This window comes from Ctenocephalides felis, unplaced genomic scaffold (assembly GCF_003426905.1).
Source record: "Ctenocephalides felis isolate EL2017-DRISC unplaced genomic scaffold, ASM342690v1 CF-g0.4_SCAFFOLD_01886, whole genome shotgun sequence".
NCBI lineage: Eukaryota > Metazoa > Arthropoda > Insecta > Siphonaptera > Pulicidae > Ctenocephalides > Ctenocephalides felis.
The window spans coordinates 152970115-152994454 of NW_020538040.1; positions in this window are offsets into that span (position 1 = coordinate 152970115).

Sequence of the window (24340 nt, forward strand, 5' to 3'; positions counted from 1 at the left end):
TCTGAATAATCCACTATACTTAGCGATGAAATTACATTAAACAATCGATTATCGGATCGCTCGATTGTGGATATTGAAGTGGCTGAACATATTGGACTCGGAAACATTTTCGAGTGAAAGAAATACTCTACTTATGTCAAGTTGCATTTATAAAAAATATTTTATATAAAACATTTTGCATTTAATTAGTTAACTTTGATTGGCAAATATACTCGCTATGGAGAAGTGGCAGAATTTTGTGTATTGACGAGTATACACGCCATGCGTATAAAACTTTGACCATTAGCTATTTAGATTGCAGTTTTAAAAAATATTCTCAAATTTCGAAATATTAAGAATATTTTGAGGCTATACCGATATAGAATAATTCATTGTAAGTGGCATTATACCTCAAAAAAATATTTGCTAGGTTCAATTAATACTCCACAGTTAACTAGTTAATGTGGATGATATTACTATCTATGATTTGATCGTTGAAAATATAAAGCTATCATTTATTTTATAACATGTAAAAAATAATATTTTATTAATTAGTAATAAAGATAGTTTTACAATTATTAATGATCATTCTGAAATTCTACAATAATAGAATTTTTTAATAAAAGCGTTATATAGTAATTTGATTCTGCCCTAATAAGTTATTTTAATAGATATTGCTGAATACTTAATAATCATAAAATGTCTTATTTGCTTGTCACTTATTTAATATGCATCGTACTATGAATGCCCAAGTTGCCCATAGTTTATATTGTTTTAAGTCGAAAAGATTTTGTAAATTTTAACACATTTCATTATTTATATATATTTTAAATTTCTTAATAAATTTGTTTGATTTTTTTTAAATTTATGTGGTGCAGATTAATTTATATTACATTGGGTTTATATTATTTATATTATATAATTTATAATCTGTGTAGTAAATATTATTGACGTTTTTGTGAAAAGTATTAATCCATTTTTCATCATATTTAAATTTACGACATCTAAATAGTTCCAATTATTATGTAGACAATTTTTAAAATAAATTTAAATAAAGTGTCTGAATAAAGTGCTTGTTATGTTAATTGTAATTAATGATGTTTCGACTTTATCAGAGCCAACCATAATTTTTCAACTCTTCTTTGATAATAATTTTTTTAATGCGTAAATAAAAATAACCTTGAATTATCAACGTGTGCCTGTGATATTAAGTTTTGCATAATTGGTAATTGATCATGCATTCTCATGCAAGACTCTACATTGAAAATCGAGGAAAAAATTAATAAAGCATGGAAAATTTTAACAAAATTGCGGCAAACTTGACAAAATTATTATATTTTTCACTTAGTTTTTTAGTTGCAACAAAATCAATAAATAAGTTACTAATAACAATAATAATACACATAAAATAGAACATGTAGCACACAATTTTATGAAAAATCAGAAGAAAATTAATTATAGATTTGTTGAAAAGGTATTTAAATAATTATTTATTTACCATTCACTTCCATAGGAACTTTTCAATTATTGATAAATATTAATTAAAAAAACATCTATTTTAAATGTAAGTGACGTATTTAATTGGATGTAAAATCTATAGCATTTAAAATCTATAGCACTAATAAGTATAAATATATCTCAAAAAACATTTGAAATATTGAGTAAAGTAATAAAAGAAAAATATTTCAACAAGAATATAATAATTATATCAAATTTAGTGGTCGATTCTGCCTTGAAATAGACCAATTTTTTGGCAAGGCTATGTTAAGCTTCTTATACAAAATGGTACTAAATACTGTCAAAATGTCATTTGGTTGCTGTCAGTAGTTAGACGTTTAAGATAGAAAACTTAACCTAGAAAACACACAATGTTATCATAACTGCATCTGTGTGATATGGCTTAATAACATTTGAGTGAAGTTGCATTTTATGTGTAAAACGCTTGATCGCACAGCAAATACATGGCATTTTGACTGTATTTAGTACCATTTTGTATGAGAACCGCTACGTAACATAACCCCTACGTCACATTGGTCTATAAAATATTTTATCTGTTGTTAAATTATTTTGACTAACATAATTAAAATGAATACTTATTGGCAGTGAATTATAATTATTTCCAAAAAAAATCTGTATTTGCCAAATATAAATATGTGTTTAATTCTTATTCATCTGTTTTAATAATTTCATATATCCACAACAAAAGTAAATTTAAGTATAATTTATAAGCATTACAACCCTGCAAAATCGCACCCTTACCGAATTATTTATGTTCTCCGGCGCACAAAAGCGCACGCTTGCGGCATGTGCGTAAGATTTCATTTTTTTGGCTCAGTAAATTAATGGTCTGTGGTGTTGTGATTATGTTATACCGTATTTGTGTATATATTATTTTTTCTTTGCTGATATCTTGGGAGAAAAGATGTACGACTAGCTATTCTTACTGCTAAGAATATTTGCTGTATTTAAGCGTCGGATGTTGGTTTCTTCGAAAGCACAACGTTATTGTTGAAAATCATGTTACGGATATTTTACATAAAATAATTTATTTATAATTCTAATTCATGTCAAATATTCACAAATTTAAGCAAGTGAAATAGTAAATGATTTATTGATTTACATTGATAAAAATGAATTATTAATAAATGTTTATAAAAGATAACACTTGACATATAGCAATCATTCCATATATAATGATTTATGCTTTTTATTTCAAAAATCTTTTAAAATATGAATTATTGTATAGTATACAACTTGTTATCTATATGAATATATTTTAAAAGCTGGTGCCGTTTAAATATGTTTAAAAAAGGAGTTATAAACCTTTTTTTCTATAAATTGTTGTGAGAGAAAAAATGAAATAAACTTTAAACCAAATATTTTGCTAAAATCCGTTATATATTAGAAATAATAATTATTAATGAAATAATTATTTACACATATAAAAATAAATCAATAAATTAAAAAGATTAGATAATATCGGGCAATTCGATAGAATTTCTATTTTGCAATATAATTCGATAATGTATATAATTTCAACAAATTAATTAATTAAAATTTTAATACTGCAACTAAATAGTTTTGGTTACTGGATAAAACAACATCTATCCCTTATTTTACATGGAAGATAGGTTCTATAAAAAGCCGTGTACTAACTTATACACACATAAAATTTAGTTTTGATCATAAAACAAGGATATTTCATCTTATCCATATATTCCATCATAGACGTAGACTATGTACTAAGAATTCGTAAGCGTAACATACATTTTGTAGTGCTGTATTTTGACAGTGAAACAATGAAAATGTTATTGTAGATATAAGCAAATTATAGTTTAGTATTTATAATTTCGTGGAAAAAATTAATAAATTTTGTCCAAAAATTTTTTATGTTCAATAACCATGTAAGATCGAAAATATGTAGAACGATATGTGTTCTTGCCTTTCTGATCCTCGAATGCCTTCTGACATAATCTCGAATCCGATTTGTTAAACCATTAGAATTTTAAATTCGCACAATGTATCACCTGATATAAATTTATTAAAAATTACGAATAGAATAATTTGATAGAACTAATATAAATTCATACATAAACAAGTATAAATTTGCATACAGAGAAATACTTTGGTAACTCGACAGAACTACTTTCCTTTTTTTTTCCATGTCTTTTTTTCGATTTGATAAACCATAAAAAAAATGAATTATGATAATTTAAAATAAGTATTTAGCTGCAATAACCCAAAAATAAACAATTATAAATTTTTATCAAGTACATAAATAATTCTATGTCAGAAATTATAAATCAGCACATCATAAAAGCAATCATTGTTGTCCTTGCAATTTCATAATTAATCAAGTAATAGAAAAACTTCGTTCCAATGAAATTTCGACTATATTATTCTCCTCGGCCAGTTTTACCCATTTCAAGGACGTCGTGCTAGATTCCCTGCAAATCCGCAGCAAATTAGAGATAAGTCGCGAAAGTAATCCCCGCACAGAATGAACCGCGCGGCGAAGAGCAAATAGAGTTGCGGATGTGGGATGCAAGCTTCTTGGAAAATTAGTATAGATAATAAGAATAAAGGCATTAATTCCTTGTTTAAAGTGTTCTATGTATGAAAGCTAAAGTTTTGTTTTATACAAATTCTTCAAAAGTATACTAAAGAAGTGGATATTTGTAAGCGAACATTAGTTACTCCATAGTCTTATTGAAATAGTCAGTCAGGCATCTACAATAAATAATGCTGCATTAATATTCAGTGTTATCAAATAATTGTTTTTCAAACGTAGATGTATTGTGTATTCCTTCTTTCATTTTATTTGTCAAATAATTAGTTAGCCCGATGTACAAACTTTCCGTATACAATTCTTTGAATTTTTGTACAATTATTAATAATCCGTAATATCTTTTGTTCAAATCACTTATTTGAATATTTTAAGAACGTCGCATATTTTGCATTTTTAAGGATATCATGCACGTTTTTACATAAACCTCAACAGTTTCGTATAATTATATAAAGTAATCATAAAAATTATTAGCAAAATTTACTTTTGAATCCACTTTTACTACAATTTACATAATGTAATAAAAATTTACTATTTAATGTCATTTAACTACTCGTCACGAGATCTATTTATTTAGTACTTTTTGAGACATTATGCGTGTCATTAATTCAGCAAGTTCTAAAAAATTGTACAATTTAAACAAATTAAAAAATCACTTAATGTTGTAAAATATAATTTTATATAGAGAATATAGGGTAGGGCGGAACACAAAGGTCCAATTTAACTTTGAATAATTATATTATGAGAACCAAACCCATTATATCACAACAAATAACACATATCAAACAAACAACTATCTGACTATGTTCAGTAAAACTTCCAGCTAAAATTCATCAATGTAGAAATGTATATTTTTGGCTATTTGCCAAAAATTTATGATCTGGTCCTTTTTACCCCATAAAGATTTTTTTAATTTTGTAGGGATTTTACGAAATAATCATTATTCAACAAATGCAAAATATAAAATTTTATGGGTATATTTTACACAGAGATAACATTATAACCTTGGCCTGGTATTTCGTCCGAAATATTCATGAGAAGAGTTGGAATAACTGCTGATTTAATTTATTTCTTGTAAAATTTTAGCTTAATTTTTTTTTATTTACTATTTTTTATTCTATACACCCTTGCCAGGGTATAGGTTAGGTTAGTCCTTTTACCCCACCCACATGCAAGATTTTATAGGGTTATATATATATATATATATATATATATATATAAAACTATTGAATCTAGTCTAAAAATGACAATACATCAAAAAAGAATTGAATGACGTGTATTTAAAAATTATATTAAGGTCTCAAACTAAACCGTAGCGCTCACAACGAAAAACACTAACAACCAAACTCTGTAATAAATGCTCGACCTTATACATATCATAATAATATTATAAAATAATCATTATTTAATTGATATATCCGCAATTTCGATTATTGTCCAACATGATTCAAGACTAAAGAAGCCTCGCTAAAAATGTAGTAAGAAATCCTCTCCAAAGATTCATTGGTTCTATACGGCAGTAGTATTCCGGGAGTTCCCACCCACCATGGGCCGGCAAGAGGAGGTAAAACTAGAGCCAAAAGGATGGGAACTACTCGGGGGTGCACGAGAACAAAAAACAATGAACGGAATAAGAGATAATAAGAGGAGAGACCAGATAAAAGCAGTCTACTGATTGCATCCTGCAGGAGTATTAACCGATCGAAGGTTTCGTAGCTATACCAACCGCGGGTATCATAGCCACTAAATGCACGCACACAGACACATACACTTCCAAATGTATATATATATATATATATATATATATTTGTGTGTGTGTTTTGGGTGTTCAATGGTGCAATGGTTAAGCTTACAGACTCGTTTGGACGGGATCGCGAGTTCGACTCCGCTCTACACAACCTGACATTATGCAGTAGCGATGTCACTTACAAATAATTTTAATTTTCACTTTAAAATGTAGATAGAAAGTATGTTTTCAATTAAAAATTGCCCATTTAAGGCACTGCGGTATGAAATGGCAATGGGAACCCCCCCACGATATTCTAAATTGATTCGAGTTGGAGTTTAACTCAGCTGACGGACCTGCCCTAGAACAACACTACTTATTATATATATATATATATATATATATGTATATATATACGAGGTGTGTTCAAAAAGTACCCGGAATTACTAATAATTAAATTTCGCGGGTCTGGAGTGTCTGATTGTCAAAATTTTTTTTTTATTGTGTTGGTATACATGCCCCTAAAGTATGATGAAATTTTCAGCTATATTCACTGTTTACTTTGTCTGTGGTAGTCGCTAAGGTTCGACGTGTTTTTCTGAGCTCGGCGATTTTTACAATGGAAGAATTGAAAAGTCAAAGAATTTGTATTAAATTTTGCGTAAAAAATAAAATAAAGTGTTGCAAAGTGCAAAAATTCACCAGATATGGCTCCGTGTGACTTTTTCCTATTCCCAAAGTTGAAGAGACCCATGAAAGGACGGCGGTTTTCCTCGATTGAAGAAAATCGCTGAGAGTGCTCAAGGACATATCAAAAAGTGAATATCAAGGGTGCTTCGAAAATTGGAAAAAACGCTGGCATAAGTGTATTATATCTGGGGGGGACTACTTTGAAGGGGACCACATTAATGTAGACGAATAAATAAATATTTTTTTGAAAAAACGAAAATTCCGGGTACTTTTTGAACAGACCTCGTATATATATATATATATATATATATATATATATATATTTCTATAATCATCATAATTACAATATTTTACCATTACCTAATTGCATTTATATAAATGATTTAAATAAATTTAAAATATATTCAATATTGTTCAAAAAAATATTTCTGTACTTTGTGCTCACACTAAGCTTAACTTAGTAATAATAGCGGTTAGATTCTATTTTTTGTACAGGATGCCGTTTTTTTGTCAATTACACACGTCGAATGTATGTGAAAAGCTTAAAATATCATACCCACGCGCAATTTTAACTCGACTCTATTTTTTTTAGTCTCTCGACAGGAAATGGTGAAACAAAAACTTGTATAAATTGATTTAACGTCAATCATTATAAGATACACATCGTCTTTTCAATTAGATTTATCACGAAAATTACATAATATTTAACGTAAAATAATTATTAATATGTTTATTTAAGTTTGGAATCTTTTGATAGTCATCATGTATGTACGTATTGTCGTCGAATCTATTGTTAGATTTTTTATTTTAATTTGAATCACAATATGTCTATTATTATAGGCAGACGTTTATTAATTGTTTTGTTAACTAAATTATGGCGATTTGAAGACAACCTAGTAGTTGTCCACTTTAGTTGAGGAATGTTTTTTGATTTATATATTTGTATAAGTTACGCATGTAATCATAATGCCAATCACAATCATATATACTCTTCAAAAACTACATAAATTGTATTCTGGAAATCAAAATCATTGCACAGTTATAATAATATTCTTTGCAACGCATTCCCGATAGCACTTGTATTTGTTACGCTTCATTTTATTTGCTGAACGAGAAATGAATTTATAATGATCCATGGCAGAATTAAAATTCATGTAGTGACATTTTACGAAAACCATATTCACATGCAATGTTTTTCCCGGCTGTGACCTGGAATGCACTAGAACGAATTGCAAATAAAATTATAATTTAAAATGAAATAATTTTTAATATTTATATATATATATATATATATATATATATATATAATATATATATATATATATATGTTTATATATATATAAATATATATATATATATACACTCATGTTATCATGTACCTAACTATTAGATACTAATATCTTTAACTTGATTACTTGATACTCAGAATGTATACCATACAAAATAATATAGAGAAGATTTTTTTTGTCAAGTTTTTTAAAGACTTTTTTTTCCAAAACTATACTCAGAAAGTGTACCATAAAAATAATATAGAGAAGATTTTCTTGGTTTCTTCAAAATTCTGCTAAAGTGATGTATTTATTATATTTTATATTGTAAAATACTATTTAATTTATTATAGACAACAACTTAAATTTTGTTGCTAATTGAAAATACAATATATCAATATTTTACTATACTTTTTTACTATATTATTGTTTTAGTTAGCGTAAATTTTATGAACTTTTCGTAGGGTAGATTATAGTAATCGCAAAAAATCGAAAATGAAAATTTTTATATATCTTTACGTTTCTAAACATTTTGGCATACCTTTGTAAAAATGGATGTATGTGTGTGTGCGGATACAAATTTTCGTCGACGATTTCGGGAACACGAATTAACCGATTTGAATAATAATTCAGAAAACATTCGACTCGTTTTGATGGGGAATTGATTAGTTTTCGGCACCAAGACAGAGCCACCTATTTTGAAGATACGGGGCACAAAGTGCCAAAAATGGCAATTCAATTCTAGAGAAAAGGGGGCGTCGAATTTGAATGATTCAACAACAAAAAATAATATTTGTATTGACAACCTGAAAAACTGATTATAATAAAACAAGTATTTCAAAAATGTCATTTTTTTTCTAAAATTTCAAGACTCTCAAAAATCGAAATTTTCAGTTTTCAAAAAATTTTGAAGTTTTTTTAAAAAAAATTAACGGTTTGGTAAGTGCCAGCAATTAGGCCTAAGACACCATGCCATGAACCACTAGTTTCATATATTCTTCTTCAGAAACATTGTCTTCCACTTCAAACGGCTCGCCCTGTATATTTTAATGATATTCTAGTGGCGTTTAGCAAAATACATCAATATACTAGCTGTATGGAAAATTGTTTTCCACCTCTGTAGTACACGATTATGTACATAATGTAAAAATAACTAAATATGGCCGCTTGTTAATGTATGTACACCTACGGTGTCCGTCCAACATGCAGGGGTAATATCTATGTAGGCACAACAACATCGTAATTATGGTGTCTTTGATAAATCGCTAACGCTTCGGACGGACAATGATACATATTCAGTTTTTGAATGATGAGGACTTATCCATATCGTGGAAGTGTTTCATGTACTATCAGGTACTGGAATCTTTGTCCTAGAATCTACCAAGTAATTGTATAAAAGCTGGACGACACATATCAGGTTGTAATGATGCCGTCTCGCTGGACATTTTTAGGCACAATACTGATAGCGTATCTTGGTTAATAGAATATTTCGAAATTGTACACATTACTGGACTTATTCATACCAAAGCTTCCAAGTCACATGTTTATATACATGGATACGCTTTTGTGGACTTTCATTATGAATACAAAACACAGGGAAAGTTAAAGTACTCAAATAATTTCAAGTATTGCAAACCTTACAGGTAATATTGCACAATATATTTTAATTCAATATTCAATGCTTTGTCTAGAATTCAGATTATTTTTTAAAGTTTATTTGTAACGGAATCAAATACATGAGAAAAATTATATATGTCTATTGTATATATCATCAGTTTATGAAAAAAAAAACTCAACGATGGGTTAAGGGTATCCCAAAGTACTCACATAGTTTTATAATTTGGGATTACAGATCCAGCAATATTTTAATTCATGTAAAACAATTTGTTAGAATTTGGAGGATTTTTTTATAGCGTAAGTACACATGTTTTCGATATTATAGAAATATTTAATATTTAAATTTCAACTATTTAAGTAAAATTTTCTAGATAATATGCATTTTCTAATCTATCTAATTACTTTTTCTTCAATTGGGTACGTGATTAAAGTTAAACAATACACATAAAAAAGCATATTAATAACATTCATTATCATGTTTGCTTAACCGATGATAAAATAAAATGTGCTCTTAAAAATAGAGTTCTATGAAAGTTATTGTTGTAAATATTGCAACACTTGTGTTTAGCAGTACGTATTTCTTTTTACAAAAATAGTGAGTTTGAAAATTAAAAAAACTATATAAAAACTGAAAGTGCAAAAATAATGTATGTGTAATGTAATTTTAATATGCAGAAGAGAATAAAATATGAAGAAATATATATTATGTGAATAAATGAAAATATTAAACACAAAAATAATTTATTTCAAGTACAAATACAAACTGAAAAATAACGATTTTGAAAGCAGGTTTAAAGATCTTTTAGTGTTGAAACCAGCAGCATTCATCTGAATTGTTAAAATATTTGTCTATGTATTTTGATGGTATAAAATAAATGTTAAAAATATAATTATAAATAGGATTTTGAATTAAAGTAAAAAATATAATTGCTTTCTCTTGTAAAATAATAAAATATTTAAATTGCCTCTACTTGTTTCTTGTAAATAGTGTACATATTATATCGAAGGTAAAATTAAATACCACATTCAATATATATATATATATATATATATATATATATAATAAAAACTGATGAACGATCAATAATATATAATTTATTTAATTATAATCTTTTCTCTCTCTCCTATCGAATGTGTTTTAAGTATCTATTGTACATATTTGATTGAATTTGTGTTTCAATATGCAAAACATTTATCTAGTCGAATTTATTTATGAGAAGAAAGCTATATTTTATTTGCGTTTTGTACGCTTTTTGTAAATAATTCCGATATGATCGATAGAATTTCCATGTAGAGCAAAAAGCCGCATAACTCATATACACTGAGTAACTTCGAAAGATCTTATCGAGCAAATCCATGTTCATTACATAATATTTCCAAGTTTCTTCTTCATGAATATATAATCTCTCACTGATAACGATCAAATGCATATACAAATCCAACACAATGGAGGAAATTCATTTTGCTTCGTTCGCAATTATAGAATGTAATATTTGTAGCGCGTTTGCTGTCCGTGAAATCGCCCCATTGTGGGATAGAACTCGCAATAGAATAATTTTGGAATAATTGGTATTAATAATTATATAAAACCGGATCATAATATAATACTACTAAGTTTAATTGAATCCATACAAGCCCAAGATGGTTGTTCTCGAAAATTACCATATTACACAAACACCCATTTTTTTGGGTACTGATGCACACTTAGCAGTATTGAGTATCAGTTCTTGAGTATTGATTATTGTTTTCTTTTAAATATACATGTACTCACAATATATACTACACACTGCATTGTGTCAAATTTAGTACTTAAGTTATAATTAGTACATAAAATTTTCCAAGAACGAGGAATCAATGAGTTTCTGCATATTGCATCACCATCATTTTTTTTTATATTGCCCATAAATTGAGCGACTTATCGCAAACATCTTCAGCGATTCATATTCGACGATTACTGATATACATATAATGTAACTAAATATTCAGTTATCAGTTTTCAAACCCTTTATAAAAAATGTTAATATAGATTATTTTTATTTGTCATAAAATAGAAATTGTTATAAAAAATTGGTAATATATATATTTTTATTTGTCAAGATATTCAAGCAGCACCATTATCTAACTTTTTTCAAACTTTTGGTTTTCATTAGCCAAAAACTAAATTTGGTTAAAGTTGGCACCATCATAATTATTAAATTGTTCGCCACTCAAGAAGTTTTGTGAAGATCAAAACCAAAAGTAATCAGGAAAGTATGGTAAAATATCTCAATCAAACTCTAATAATTTCTACCGGGTTGCCAAAGATATGTGAAGTCAAAAATAAAATTAATCACTGATTCGATTTGTCAATTTAGGCCGCTTTTCTTCGAATGCGTTGTTTAATTTTGTTAGTTGAATTTATAATTTCTTTTAATTTAAGTAGACAATTTCTTCAAATTCAATTGGACGTTAAGAGCGTTTTTCATATTTGAGTAAAAAATCACCAGAACGAATCTTGACAAACTATTTGACACTGCCGTTTTTTGAAGACATCGTAACCATAAACAACTCAAAACGTCGACTCGATTTCCACTCTTTCAATGAACACCAAACAAAAACTGCACAATTTTTTACTAATAGATATCTAAATCTTTTATTAATTAGCAAAAAGCAAAATTTCACATTTGGAGTACGCCAGCAAACCTAAAAATAACGAAAAGCACCTAGGCTGGTAACCGCACTTGCATAGTTCCAACCTAATAATAATGCTATATTATTGATGTTATATCCGATTATAGACTCTGTCTATACTAATATGTATATGTATCTTATGTATATCATAGTAGTATATTACCAAAATTTTCTGAAGATATCAATTTTTGTTTTATACAATAGTGTTTCCATTAGTAGCAAAATTGAGACATCAAATGAACGAAATACGAAAGCACGAAAGTTAATAATTCTACGTCAAATTTATATAGATATTCTGCAAATGTCGAGTAGTGACTGGAAGTGTATAAGAAATATGATGTGTATATTAACCTTAATGATGACGTGTACTGTTTGAAACAATCATAGAGGAAAATCTAAACATCATCTCCAGCAGCGATTCCGCGGGATGCGGCGAGAGCAGTGAGCCATCGCGGCGTTTCGCGCTGATTTTTTGCTGCGTTTGGCGGCGTCGTTACGTTGGGACGCCACGTAACGCTAATGGAGCGTATTCATCTCGGGTGTTCAACATTTCAAACAGGTCGCCGCGCGAAACATTTCAACCGAGCGCAATCATGAAATAAATAGAACTGTTTATTATTAATCTGGCGGACGACGATATGAAAGAAAACGATGCAAAAATCGCGACGTATAAAATATCCGATGCGCCGCAACGCACGACATGTAATTATATATAAAGATAATAAAGGAACAAAAGCATTAATAGTGTTTCTGTTCTGCTAGAAGTCGCGCGCGAGGTTTGGACACCGAGAGACTGATCATAAATCAAAATCAAATCATATCCTCCGGGATATTGCGTCGGGGCAGTCCCCAGACGGATCTGTCAGACTGTTGCCTTTTTATTCATTTCACTGATTTTTTAATTAATAGAGCAAAAAATAAGACAAGCCATCGAGCCGACAGAAGTATCGGTGAGATGAGTCAAGCTGAAGTCTTCGGCATCTGGAATATGGTAATGCTGCTTATACAATTGCACATTATAGATACTTGACAAAGGCAAGAACAATACTAATTTAGTTTTATCAATTGCAATTATAATAAATATTATAAATAATATTATGTAACAATCTTATTTCTTTGTGTTCGTATCGCTGCGTTTGGATTCCAATTCCGTCATTCGAACAATCTGAATAACTTGAAATTTTCATTTGATTTTTTATTTTTTTTTATATTTTTAACAGCAATCAGAACTTTACGTCCTATGAGCTGTTGGGCTGAAACTTCTCCTTACTTCGTACTTTTTAGATGGTAACCCAATGCTTAGTCCATCCATATTTGATGATTTTTGTTATTAGAATTAATCTAATAGGACTGTCTTTTTATTGGTGCAGCAATGCCGGGCAAGGGCTATTATCATTTGGAAACATACTGCTATCTATATTTCCAAGTGAAAATCGTTGTCACTGTTGTCTGACAACAGGCTGCTCGAAGTGGGTATCGAACCCGGGACCTCTGATTCAGGTCCCGTGGCTCTTAACCACTCACCTACGAGCGAGCCCAGGCTTTTTGAATTGATAGCAATTTAGTAATTAAAGTTGTCCAATCCAGTTGTGATTAAATGCCTATTCTCAAAATATTTGTTGACATTTTATGATTATATATGTAGCTATATACCCACGAGAAGCGATTTTCACTTGAGGTCATATTTGAGATCTTTAACTTCAAAGCTGTCTGATGTCGGACTTGGTCGTTTGACTGATATCGAACAAGAAAACGGGACTAGTTTTCGCTAACCCAATCCTGAACTGATTACGCCACCGCCGGGTTCATGTGAAAATACAGTTTATAATACGTGTTCAAGTAAAAACAACCCTTCCTGGTATTACAGTAATATGTTAATGCATCATCAATATTTTACAAGAAACAACTACTGAAATGCCTTCTCTCTGTAAAAAATGTATGAGTTAGCTGGGACCAAATTTGGGATGCCTTCTAAAAAGTTACGTAATTGAAAAGAAATGTTATCAAATCGGCTCAGAAAACTCATAGTTGTGATTGATGTACAAAATAATTGCAAGACTAAATTCGAACTTCATATCATTCCAAACTCTTTATTTTCGTGAAGGCTCTTTGGTTAAGGAAATAAATAAACATAAATTTATTTTCAGTCGGTCGGAAGTTTGTATATACATGTATGGTAAAACGCTTAATTTTTTATGATCACTAATGAATTAAACTTGAATTTTTCATCAAAATTTATAAATAAATTTAAATAAAGTTTCCATAAAAAAATTCCATATGTAAACAAACTTGTTTATCCTGATTTAATAATATAATTTCGTGCTTAGAGTTTGCATAGTAATGCTTTTTAAATACAGGTTCAAATAGAAACTGATGTTTTCTTAAACTTGTAAAAATTTACGATTTCAATTACCGATATAACATGAATTATTATGGTATGTTAAGTTATTATAAATAATTAAAAAATTGTGCGATTCAAACTGTGAAATAATGAGAAAATTCACTGATGTTGAGATGTATTTTTTGCGATAATCTCTTAACAAAATGGTTGCATTTAGATAACAAATGCGTCGTCACGCAATTTGAGACATGCGATTTAAACCAGTCTAACATTGATGCAATTATTAAAAAAGTTTCTAAGTCTTCCGAGCAAAAATTAAGGGAATTAAGCTATAGTTTAAATGAGTTTCTTTTTTTCGTTTCACATTATTTTCAATTTTAGTTTAATTTTTCAAAAAACATATTTTTATTTCTGATATACATATCGTTTGTTTATTGTTCGTGATTATTATGTTTTTATTTGTGTGTTTAGAGACACGTATATCTGTTTTTGATAAAAATAATCCCCATAGAAGAACTAATTTGATATTACAAATATATCTTAGTAACTGGTTCAATCATTATAATATTTTTCGAAGAGTTCTATAAAACTCCAAGTTTATTTTATATCTCTTATATTGAGGACAGATAATTGGAAACTAATTTGTATCAGTGAATTTTAAACATTATTATGTTATATACACTAATCCTATCAGAACTGATATAGGGTAGAGTGGGGACTTAAAGGTCCGCGGGTAGAAAGGTCCACCGCCCATATCTTAAAAACAAGTAAAGATGAGAAGTTTTTATCAAAAATATTTGAAAATAAAGAGAAAAAGTAGTATAAGCAGCCATTATCTTAATGTTTACGTCGTTGCTATATCGGGAAATGAATGGAAATGTTTGAAAAATCATAACAAATGTATTTTCTTTCATTTAGTTTTTTTTTTGGTTTTCTTTTCTTTAGTTAGTTTTTTGGTTGTGCGGCACTGTTGTTTAGTTTACGAGACCTTAATATAATTTTCAAGTATACGTTGTTTAATTGTTTTATAAGATTAATATAAGAATGTATTCTTAATTAAGGTAAATTCAACAGTTTTTTATATAATCTCTATTAAAATTTACAAATGAGCGAGGTAAAAAGAAAAAATTGAACTTTTACCCTGGCAAAGATGTAAACTATAAAAAATAGTAAATAAAAAAGTAAATCAAGTTAAACAAAGCAATTTTACAAGAGATAAATTAAATAAATAGTTACTCCAGCTCTGCTGAATGTTTCTGACAAAGTATCAGATCAAAGTTATATATGTGTTATATCTGTATAAAATATATCTATACATTTTATACTTTGCATTGGTTGGTAGTTATGTATGTAATGTAGTTATTGTTTCGTAAAATTCCTTTAAAATTAAAAATAAAACATTGGGCTTGTTTGACCCTTGGCTCTCCTTTATTACCCAGCCCATGGGCTAGGAAGGACCAGCTGATAAATTTTTGAGAAACAGCAAAAAAACAACATATTTCTATAATGATGAATTAGCCGGAAGTTATACTGAACATAGTCAGATAGTTGTTGTTTGATATGTGTTAAAACAGATTATGAAATAAATAAATTAAAATTAAAATATAAATAAAAAAAAATGTAATTAATATACAAGTTATATATAAATGATGTCCATTCTATTCGACGATTGTCGTGAGAATATATACATATATCGTAAAATATGATGTGTCACATTGTGCAAGCATTGCGTAAACATTTGCAAAACGGTACTATACCATTTTTTATTCGAGAAAGACAGTTGACAGATCCCGATTTTTAACACGAAACCCGACTGTGCGCTCCTTCGAGGACTTTTTCGCTCGACTACAAAACGCGATGAAAAACGTCCCGCGCTGCCAACGACAACTTTATACACATTGTACAGCCAGACACATGACGGATTATGACTGAGATGTTAGAATAAACATTGTACAATGAATAAATAAAACGTATGGAAGAATCATCAAAATTATTCAGCACACTGTCACAGATTAAATGATGATTGCAAGCGAGAATATTTTTCAAGTCTAGTAAACATCTTCTGTCAGAAGGTTGAAAATGTCAGAGGTTATGAGTAAGAATCATATAGTTGTACAGAATATAACTGTGTTACAGTTTTATCTTCAATTGAATTTTATTTGACATTCGTATCAGGGATTTTGGCTTGAAAATAGTCAAGAATGAACCTAATTCTTTTAATATCATAATAGGTTATTGCTATTCTATATAGAAGAAGGGTCATAGTCAAATCAATTATAGCATGGTATTTTTATTTTATAATATCAATCTTTTTTGTTTGTATATTATTTGAACATTTGTCTAAGTCGATTTTAATAGATGACAATCCAAATAGTTGTTCTATCTTTATGTGATGAATTTTATTACTCTATAATACTGATTCTGTATTATCTATAATACTGATGACTATTTTTTATTATGCTATTATTTTACTATTGCCATTTGAAATCATATTGTTATCGATATTTTATGATAAAAACCGACCAAAATAATGATTAAGTTATTACCATTTTTATCAGGAGAGTTGATGGCTCAAATCCAGTGGCGCTTTTCTTTTCAATCTTCTTGAATAATTCTGTTATCAAGGAGTTGGCTAATGAACAAAGGAGTTGGGTAACTGATTAGCTTGTTTTTATACTTGTGTGCTGTTTTTGTTATTACTTCATTTATGGTAGGTGTATTCGTGTCGACATGAATCAACCAGTTGGGAACATATTTTGGAGCTCCTAAGGCAATTTTCAAAAATTTGTTTTGAAATTTCTGTATTATTTCTATATTAGTTTTATGAGCACTGCCCCACAATTGTATACCATAGCACCAAATTGGTTTGAATAAAGATTTATATCCCATAGCTTTAACCACTAATTCAAGGGAAGCCTACTTTTTGGTGATAGAACATTGTCACCCTGCACAAAAAACGTAGAAAGCTCTTTTATCATTTATCATTACAACAAAGTAATGACAAGATAGGATAAAAAGCTAGATTTAAATTGCTTGGTTTCTTTGAATTTCAATACATAGGCTAATGTTGTACTGACAATGTATCCAATTATCCATGTTCTGAACTTAAGTAAGTAGCTAGAACGAATGGACTTGGATCAGAGGTCCCGGATTCGATCCTGTTTCGAGCAGCCTGTTGTCAAGCAGTAGTGACAACTTGGAAATATAGATAGCAATATGTTTCCAAGTGAAAATAGCCCTGATATTGCTGCAGCACTAAAAAGTCTCTACTGTTACAATAATTATAATAATAAAAATCATCACAGAGAGATGGGATAACTGTTTGGGTTGCCATCTGTAAAAAACGTACTTTAACAACTTATTGGACTTAAATCAAAGAAAAATTTTTTTAGAACCTGCTCCTAAGAAAATAGAACATTGTTTTCTATGTCGAGATATCTGGACAAAAATTCAATCTTATATCAGAATTAATCGCAGATTCCAAAAATCTTTTTCTGAAGCATTCTGGACAATAGTCCCGTGTCCACCTTTTCCATTCCGACTCTCCTCGACCTCGTTTATAATAAAAATGGACTGTCTCTTGCAATGACATGCCTTCTTGGCTGTTTTGCCAGTCGACATATTTTATTTGATGAATAATGTCGGGGTCGCGTCTAGTACTCGCTCCTGGTCATCTGAATTTCTAATGTGATCGCATTCAATTTTTCTGCTCGCTCGGTTCCGTGGCATCATATTTCATACAAGAGAACGATATTAATATGGATGATGTTCGCTCTCTTCAACGAATCGTGTCGTAATTATTGTCGGTGTGCTGTACTTGTGCCCGAGCACTTGTTTGAGCATATATGCAAAAAAAATGTAAAGAAGTGGACTTCGTTTCCTCGATGAGTTCACGTGTTTTATACATCTTAGTGCAAATTACATCATCTTTTTAAACGCGCTTGTGGCTGTTCAAAATGTTGCGATAGTTGGGTAATATAATAAAACAGATGATGGTAACCTAAGTGCGAAGAATGTTTCTAATGAAACTGATATTATTAAATTAAATATTCAAAACAATAACATTCGCCCTATTATTATAATTTTTTGATTATACAATTATACTAAATATACATTAGTTTGAGAAATTCATTCAAAAATTCAACTCTATTTTTAAATGTTACAAAGATTATTTAAGTAAATGATAGTACTCCAGGTAGTACCTGCTTATCAAATAAAAATATTATTTTCATAATTAACTTTTTTGCGAGTGAAAATAATATTTTTACAATTAACCAGTAAACTGTGATTGACGAGTATAATCGCCAAGAAGTGGCTGATTTCTGTGTATATTTGTCATGCGTATATTAGTGACCACTGGCTATTCAAATTGCAATTTTTGAGAAAAACAATATATATTTTATCGAATTTCCTGATATTTGGACCATTTTGAAGCTTTACAAGTATAAAACAATAGTTGTATGTGGCATTTTACCTCAAGGCAAGTTGCGTGAACTTACTGATACTGAAAAAATTGACTTAATAAGAATAGAGATTTAGTTATTTAGTTGAAAATTTTAACGGTTTATTTTGAAAATAAAGTTGTTGCTTTCAAATCTAATCAATGCAATTTCCAATTAATATATTTCAAACAAAAAAGTACATCTAAATATATTAATTTAATTGAACCTTCTATGGGCCCATATAACTTTTAGTCCACTTTTTAGTTCAATTTTGGTTATTATACCAATTGATTATAGCTTTTAAATCTTAATTTCATAACATTGTCAAGATAATTTTAAAGTTCCTTTGCTAGGCTTTTCAACATGAAACAACAGTTTCATGAACATTAAAGACCGCTGTGACTTGAAAGTCTAATAACTCATAAATACCAAAAAATTGGTTTAAACAGATTTCTTTATCATTTGCATATATAGGCTTATAATTACAGATTTTTTTCCCCAATTTTTTTGGATGTGAAACAAAAATGCGGCCCATAGAGTGATTGACGAATATATTTGCCATTGCTCCATTTTCATCACACAAAACTAAACTGTTTGATGAGCGCCACAATTAAATGGTAAATTGACAGTATTTAGCGAATCATTTCTTATTGAAACAAAAATGTTTTTTCAATGTTCATGGCGATTGAAATTAAGGTTTGAAAACAAAATATTATATAAGAGATTTACAAAATATACGATGTAAATATTATATTGTGTAATTTATGTATAAATTTCTGTTCATTTTATTGATTTTGAATATATTTCGTTATTCCGCGGTCTGTCCGAACAGGATCAGGATACATTGTGAATTGCTGGATTCCTGTGGGGGACCGATCGTATTGACGCTTCGGTTTCGCGCAATACTGTAATGAATTGGCAAATACTCATCGACAATTTGGCAAACTCATGCTCTGCCCAGTGCAGTACGGAAACAAAACCAAATGCTTCCAAATAAATATTGACCGATGGAAACTGGACTATCACTATCCGGTACAGACAGGAATTTAGACGATAGAAGTTGAAGACGATATTGTAGTGGTTTGGCGTTGTTTCTCGATCACCGATTTACATAGAGTAGAATGAATCAAAAATATATTACAAAAACTTTGTAAAAAGTTTTGTTTCAACAGGAAATGCTCTATAAACTACATTTGCTATTGTACATTCTAACCTAGCATTTTGTTTCGAGACAAACCAGCGGTCAACATTTGTTGTTATATTATATAGGCTATGTAAATATAAGATATGTAAATCTAGTAATGTTGGCGTGTATGTGTTGCAGCAATACCCACAAAAGGCAATTTTTACATGGCATTAAATTTGAAATGTTCAAATTTGATTTGATTTTAAAATATGAAAATTTGATATCAAACCGCTTGATATTAAGCTGTCCGAATAAAAATTAACAAATATATCAAAACGATTTTCATTGATAATTTTTGGGATCAAATTACATTTTTACTGAGTTTTATTCTTCACATAGATTGTATATTTAAGTAAACTATTTTTTCCGCTTTACAATAGGCGAACGGACTTTTTTCATAAATCAAATATTTATAAATTTCATTAAAAAAATGTTTTAATTATTTTTTTTACTCTCAATGCGCAATATAGAGTAGCTCACTAAGGATTTGCATTTCTTCATATAATAATATATAAAATTCTTTGCTTCATTTTCAAAAGCATTATATAAATAAATCAAGCAAAAAAATGATTGGAAGAAGTTTTAAATAACCTAATGTTGTTACTTTCAAATAAAAATTTGTTATAAACTAAACTATATTTTATTGCTATAATTGAAAATAGAACAAAGCTTTTGCAACTGATATAATAGTAAAGATTTTATTAAATTTATAATTGAATGCATAATTGAACTAACTGGAAAATAATCAGCAGCTTTTTGGTTGAATATATGTTGTTTTTTGATAAATATTGTATTAATTGTAAGATATTATATTGATTTGTAAAAAATTGATTACAAATATACGTATGAGCATTTAGTTGCATATTGGGGAAAAATTTATATTGTAGAACTATTTATATTCTAAATATCTTGAAATTTGGGAATAGGTTTTGTCTTTTTTTTATTCAAAAATTGCAATGTGAATAGCTAATGGTCAATGATTTATATGGATGTCGAGTGTACTCATCAATAGACAAAATTCTGATAGCTTCTCCGTGAGGAATACTTCTCCAATCATACTTATGTGGTTAAATAGTTTACTTTATATCGCAAAATTCAAATCATCTTTTCAGGAATGACGCGGTAGACATATTATGCGTAAATATGACATAAGCATATAATTGCAGTAGAAAAATTCCATAACAAAACGATTTTGAAGCACTGAATATATGCAATACATTGCAATGGAGTACACGCGACATTAATTATGATGTTTTGAGAACAATCCAGCAAATAATTTTGATTAAAACATAAAAAATCTCTAAAATATATGGTATATTCTGCATATTATTTTTTGTCGCTTATATTTCTTTTCATGAAATTTCTTGATTATTTTCTGGTTTTCGTATCTCAATTGCATACGCGCAGTAAATCCGGACTTCCGCGACAATTCTGTTAATGTACCGAGCATTTGATATCGCAGCGTGTAGAAAACGAAATAAGAACAGTCGAATAATTTTAAAATAAAGCTAATGTCAGACCAGAGAATAATGGACAGATTAGAATGACTGCAATCGACCAAAGTTGACAGATAAATGTGGTGTATTACATGAGCGATAGATGCATAGATGGTCCTTGGATAAATTGGTATTTAGAGCCATCAATTTCTGGTCCCATAAGTCCATTACCCATTACCTCCCTGGTTTGGCGTCAGCTTTAACAAGTAATAACCGCAACGAAGGGAAAAGGCCGAACATCTACGATGAAAAACAGATTTTCGGGCTTTTCTCTTATTAAAAGGAGAGAAAGAAATCGAAATAAATTAAAAACTTTCCCCGTGCTCGCTTATAGTCGCCACGCCAGAAGTTATATTTCATTTAATGCAAAAAAGATAACACTAGTAGTATTTAAAACTGTTTGTGGTGGTCGTGCAAAAAAATATCGGAGTCGCTATTTGAAAGTTTCATTATAAAATATAGGCCTCTTGGGGAATGGGGTAGGGTTAACCTTTTTTCTGCAATGTTGTCTGGAGCATTACATGGACGATATCGCAATACAAAGTATTTATGCAAGGGGAGATTATCGTACAGAAAAAATAAGGGCAGATATAAAAAGCAAGGGCACCTGCAAGAGAAATTAGCAAGTGACCTAATAGATTTTTTTGTTAAAAGAAGCATTCGTGAAAAATCAGCCTTGCGAAGCGATTTAAGTTTAACCAAAAACACAATGTTTTGGTAATGACCTACAAACAACATATGCAGTTTCGTTTTTCTAATGATGCGTTCTACTTAATGATTTTTTAATAACACGACACATATCGGCTTGTATTTTTTTTTCGTAAAACGTAACAAATGTGCCATTTTCAATTTACAGCTGCCCTAATTGATTTTTATAGATGAAATAAATACAAATAAAATATATTATTGAAAATCCATTAATTATGGACATGTTTTTATGGTTTGATGTTTTATTAGATCATATTCAATGATTATAATTCACATTTGAAATGCATTTCAAAATTTATATATTTGAATTCAACATTACCAAATATGGGTTTAGAACCAACAGCATGTATTTTATAAAAATCTTAAAGTAACCAATTGCGCATTATATATATATATATATATCCATACATATATGCATATATATATGTATAAATATTCTCCGTTTTATCTAGTCTGTGATAAAATTCTTGCATATTATTATGATTAATATTCAATATTTCAATGCCACCTTATTAATTAGTCAAAAACATATGTTACGAAAAAATGCAGAAGACTAAAAACCGTTTTTTGAGGTTGCAACTAAAGTAAATTAACTTTATGAATATTCAGTTACAAATGTTAAATAATTACAGTTATTGATAAAATTCTGAGTTAATATTTAGAAAAAATAAATTTTTTAAGTAAAATTCAAAAATTAAATTCAAGTAGATATTTCTTTTAGTTTCCGAATTATGTATTTTTATGCCAATTGAAAAATTAAGAATTCAATAAATCTGCTGTTAGTTTAATAAGCATGCCCCATGTGACTATCAGTTAAATGTCTCCTGTCTCTGTCTACTAATATTATTAGATGTAAAATCATAAGAAAAATATATTGCAGATAGTATTAGTTATAGTATTTTAAAATTCCATCCAGACACAAGATGCACAACACCCTTGTCTTAAGCATTTATCATGTTTGATGTAGCATGAATTTTTATCGACTCTATGACATTTTCTATTTATTAATATCATACACCAACAATGAGCATTATATATATATATATATATATATATATGTATATATATAAATATATAATTTTTTTTTCTCATACACAAAAAGTAGTATTTTGAAATTTCAATGAAAGTCCATTTACAATTATTGAATGACATAAATTATATATATAAATGAATTATTAAATTAACAACTTATTTAGTACTTGAATATTTATAATAAACATCCTCATGTTGAAATAACTTATATCTGTTATATTATGAAATATTAATTTCAAGAGTTGACTGGTGAACATATAAAATGGCTTATAACTGTCATTAATTTATCGTGTTTTAAATCAAAGTGATTAATAAGTCATTGTGTCGCATAAATTAATTTTAACTAAATATGATGAATAATTATAGCTATATTTCGTATTTATTACACTATACGAAATGTATAAATTTATATAAATTTTGGACTTATCATCGAAAATTCCTTCGCTTAGAAGTAAATTAAGTGTGGACCTAAATCCACACTTGTCATATTCACAGAGAAATATTTTTTGTATTTCACTCTTGACCATGTTGTTACTATGAAAATTTGATTTTTTTCGAACGTTTTCAACGTTGTAGGTACTATTTAAATTTACTTATTGTTCATTTCGCAGAACCGTTTTCTGTTACATATCTTCACAATTACATAACCATCCTAGGAAAATAATAAAAAGAATAAAAACTAAGAAGGACAAATTGCTGCAAACTGTAACCTCGCAGAAGGTGTCATTAGTTTTAAAATGTTTACATCGCCTATGTAACTCCCTTAATTATACATTTTATAATGTTACTTCTGCGAATATGAGAAATGTTCGCACATTTGTAATGTAACTGAATTTCTCAGTTCGCTGTGTGAAAGCAAGTTTTTACTCAACGAAATTGTATAATTTTCTTTAGTTTCCGTGTTCTGGATATAATGGGTTTATTAAATCGATTTTTTTGAGACAGAATTGATGCAGAAGTGAATTTCTCGTTTTAGAACTGTATGTAAACAAATAAACTTTTAGATTTTTTGTATAAAATCTGCTAAAAAAGGGCTTGCACAAAACTACTCTTAATAATATAATGTCAAAAAATAGTTATTTTTAACTAACATACCAGGTGACAGCAAAAAAATTCAAT